Source organism: Nematolebias whitei, chromosome 11 (assembly GCF_014905685.2).
Source record: "Nematolebias whitei isolate Nwh7 chromosome 11, NemWhi1, whole genome shotgun sequence".
NCBI classification, from domain to species: Eukaryota; Metazoa; Chordata; class Actinopteri; order Cyprinodontiformes; family Rivulidae; genus Nematolebias; species Nematolebias whitei.
In genome coordinates this window covers 16,379,640-16,384,073 of record NC_056508.1, presented here as the reverse complement: position 1 = coordinate 16,384,073, position 4,434 = coordinate 16,379,640, and positions in this window count along the sequence as shown.

Below are 4,434 nucleotides of genomic sequence, written 5' to 3'. Positions count from 1 at the left end.
TCTTAACAAGCTGCTCCACCTGTTCATTTTTAAAGTCTGTTCTAAACAAGATGCTCCACCTGTTCATTTTTAAACCTATTTTAAAAACTGTTTTTAACGAGCTGCTCCACCTGTTCATTTTTAAAGTCTGTTCTAAACAAGATGCTCCACCTGTTCATTTTTAAACCTATTTTAAAAACTGTTTTTAACGAGCTGCTCCACCTGTTCATTTTTTAAAGTCTGTTCACATTGAGCTGCTGCACCTGTTAATTTTTAAACTTGATTTAAAGTTTGTTCTTAACAATTTACTCCACCTATTCATTGTTTAATTTATTTTAAAGTCTGTTTTTAACAAATTGCTCCACTTGTTCATTTTAAAACTTTTTTTTTTATTTTTATCTTAACGTGCTTCTCCACTTGTTCATTTTTAAACCTATTAAAGTCTGTTCTTAACAAGATGCTCCACATATTCTTTTTTAAACTTATTTTAAAGTATGTCCTTAATAAGCTGCTCCACCTGTTCATTTTGAACAAAATTATTATTTTTCAAGCCATATTTTGTTCCTCTTAGATGATAATAATTTCCCTTTTTTTGTGATTTATCCTTGTCATTTTTTTGAGTTTTGTTCAACATGTTTGCTCTAAGTTAAAGTTAGACACTGATTCATGCTCAATAATTCAGGTAGATGAAGCTAACCAGGTTGAGTCAGGTCCCCTGGACGGATTAGTCCTTGTTGAAGAACCCGTCCAGATGACCTGACTTTACCTGGTTAGATTAGACAGCAGTCTGCCACATGAATCAATGAACAGGTTTATTTCATGCAGTTCTGCTTTAATAAAAATAATATCACTTTTTATTATGTTGTATAATGTGTGCACTCTACAGACAAAAAAAAATCTTATTCTTTCTAAAGCTCAACTGAATTATCTAACAAAGTCATCTGGAGAAGAATCCATCCAGATGACCTGACTTAACCTTGTTAGATTATTCTACCTGGATTATTGCGCATGCATCAGGTCACCTGAATTAAAATGTCTATTTTTTGGAATAAACGTATCAAGTATTGTAATTAACGTCAGTTTAAACACCTCTGGAATTTGACAAGCAAATTGTTTCTATTTCAAATTAAGTTTTTGTTTAAAAAAAAAGAGGTAAAAATGTTGTTATCTGTGGTTGGAAAATAATAAAGTAAGTTTTGTTATTTTAAAACACATAACTCCCGTGTAAAGACATCTTTGTGAACATATTTTGGATAAATAGAATACATGTTTTTATTGAGTGACTTAATAATTGCCTATTATATATATATATATATATATATATATATAATCCTAATCCTAAATGTTCAGTACAAACTGTAAACCATAACATTTGTCTTTATTTTAAAATATGAATTTTTATTTAAGGGACAGCACGGTGGCGCAACTGGTAGAGCTGCTGCCTCTCAGCGAACAGGTCCCTGGTTCAAATCCCAGTCCGGGGGCCTTTCTGGGTGGAGTTTACATGTTCTTTCTGTGCATGTGTGGGTTTTCTCCAGGTGCTCCGGTTTCCTCCCACAGACCAAAAAACATGCATGTTAGGCTGATTGGTAACTCTAAATTGTCCCTAGGTCTGAGTGTGAATGGTTGTTTGTCTCTATGTGTCCCTGTGATGGACTTGCGACCCGTCCAGGGCGTACCCCGCCTCTCGCACAGTGATTGCTGGACATGGACACCAGCGACCCCCGTGACCCAAAATGGAAGAAGCGGGTAAAAGATGATGAATGGATGGATGGAATTTTTATTTACTCACAATCAGAAATTAGACTGAGCCGAGGTCAGGGCTGGTCATATGGTTAAAGGTTCCTCAGGGTTCACATGCTCAGGACCCCCTCTGTGCTACACTTTAAGGCCTGCAGGGGTCAGTATTCTCATATTGAGATCTAAAGCAGCTTCATTTGACATCCCTGAATCCTCTCACCTGAAGCACATCTTAAAAAACCCACCAGGATGTAAGATGTAAGTGATGGATTCACGTGTTATGGTTTTTCAAAAACCCACATGATGATACTGTCATGTCAGGGTTGTTGGTTGTACACCCTGTGGGGTTCCCACTCCCTAGTCTTGTGTGGAAGCCCTCAGCGGTGGTGCTCCCTGTCCGGTTTCAGACATTCCTCTCTCTTTGTTCATCAGAAGCCTTCAGTGAAACTCTGCGCCTCATCCATGCTCTTTATTCAGCCATTCATGCTCTTTATTCGGCCATCCATGCTTGTTGTGGTGAGATTAACACATCACATGTGAATGTTGGTGTCGTCCTCACACCTACGAGGCTCCGCCAGGTTTGTTTCCAGGCTGGGTTTGATGTATTTATTTATTTTTTGGTGACACTGTGATCACGGATGTCACGCGACGCTCAGCGTATTCTCCAAGACAGCAGAACTCGCCTCAAGGTTACCCTGTTGCCATGGAGACAGGCCCGCCAATGAACGTTCAGCAGATGGTTACGATGTTGACTGCAAGCTTTTTGTTTTAAGGGGTGACCTATTTTTTTCCCTCTCCCCCCACATCCAGAGCGGCAGACCCCACTACTCGAGCACATTTGCACGTGCACATTTAGATTAAATAAAAAAAAGGCAGAGGGGCTGCCCACAAACAAAGACTTGTTCAGGGAGGGTAAAAAAGAAGCAGCATCCTCAGATATTCATGTATAAAAATCCATTTCTTCAGTGTTTTCTGTAAAAATAAACATTTTATTTAAAGGTCTTCAGAACACAAAACCTTCAGTAAATTTCCTCCTTAATAAGCGAGACTATGAGATAAAGTGTTTTGTTTTTAAAGTGCCACTTTATTACAAAAGTATAAACTTGACCGACATTTTTTTATGAATAGTAATCTTGATATAAAACATTACAATCTTTTGCACTTTAGCACTTAATTACACGCTATTTGAATACAAGACCCTGTAGTCTGGAGCAAACACACAACATTTAATTTGGCGGGGCTTTTCAACAACACGCCGTAGCTTCATGGCTTGAAAAACAACAGAGACAACGGAAATCTTTTTACATTGCAGCCGTTTGTGTCACAAGAGAAGTCGTTCCAAAAAGCACAACATAATAGAAAAAGATTTCTTGACACTGATGATATATTTATTATTCTTTGTCTTTTTGTCATGTACATACACATTTCATCAACATACAGTATAATCACATTGTTTGCTTGGGCGGGGGGAGTCACTGTTATTGTTCAGAATCTGAGGCCTCTGCTTTCTTTCTGATGTTTTTACGCTGGCAGCAGAGTGCACGGGCTGATGACGGACGTGATGTTTGCTAACACACATCAACTGTAGCTTTCCACGCTGCTCTGAGCTCGAGCGGGTTCATCCGAGCACGAGGCGAAGGAGATGAACAAATCACAGATAGTAGTGAGCAGGTGTAGTGGACTAGGTCCACATTTAGTGCTCGAACAGTTCACTTGGACTCATTTAGTGTGTGTGTCCTCTGAGCTGCACGGAGCGCCACCGAGCCAAAGATTTCTAATCAAACTGACTTTGGCGCTACAGAAACAAGCAACACGCTACAAAAAGGAAACAACCAACGACAGGAGAAAAGAAAAACATTCATATAGAGAAACCACACAACAGTGCTTGATTTTTGTTTTTTTTTATACCCCCCTCAATATTATTTTTTTATATATTTTAATTTTTTTTAGGCATGCAACTTGTAGCAGGCAAAGTGCAGAAACAGGATCATCAAATTAAAACACGTCATTTACAGACAGCAGAGAAGACAATGTTTGGTCCAAACAGAACCAAACCCACTGGAGCGAAGTATCTCATTGGATTGTGTTTTTTTTAATTATTTTTTTTTTATGGTTTTAAACCCAAGAAGGTTTCAGGATGAACGCAAAAAATGTGTGCAATTTTTGTTAAAATATTCTCTTAATTTTTTGTTGTGGTCCCTGAGCTTTCGTGTGTTTTTGATTAATAATTCATTCATTTGGATTGTTTTGATTCAGTCCTGAATCACGTCTGGTCGAATGCAGGGAAGGCCTGTTCACCACAGACTAAGTGCTACTAACGTATCAGACACAACGCTGGACCTTTTCTTTGAAGGGATCTTTGACTAGTTGGAACAATACACCTTATTGATCAATAATTACTTCAGCTATAAAGACGAGACCGTAAAAATACTGTAGGCCGTTTGGTTTCTTCAGTGTTCTAAAAATTAATGACACATGGACATCGCCATTTCATTGATGCTGCAATGCTTTCTGGGTAAATGAGATAGACAGGTTGGTGAGCTCCATTCAGCTTGAATGTTCACTTTGGACATTATCTGACTTCAGCTTTTTAATTTGAACAGGAGCGCATTGACAGAGAGGAGAATGCAGAAATGACTGGAATTAATAATAGTGTTAGCTCTGGCGTTAATATTTATAGAGTTAGCTCTGGAGCTAATATTTATAGAGTTAGCT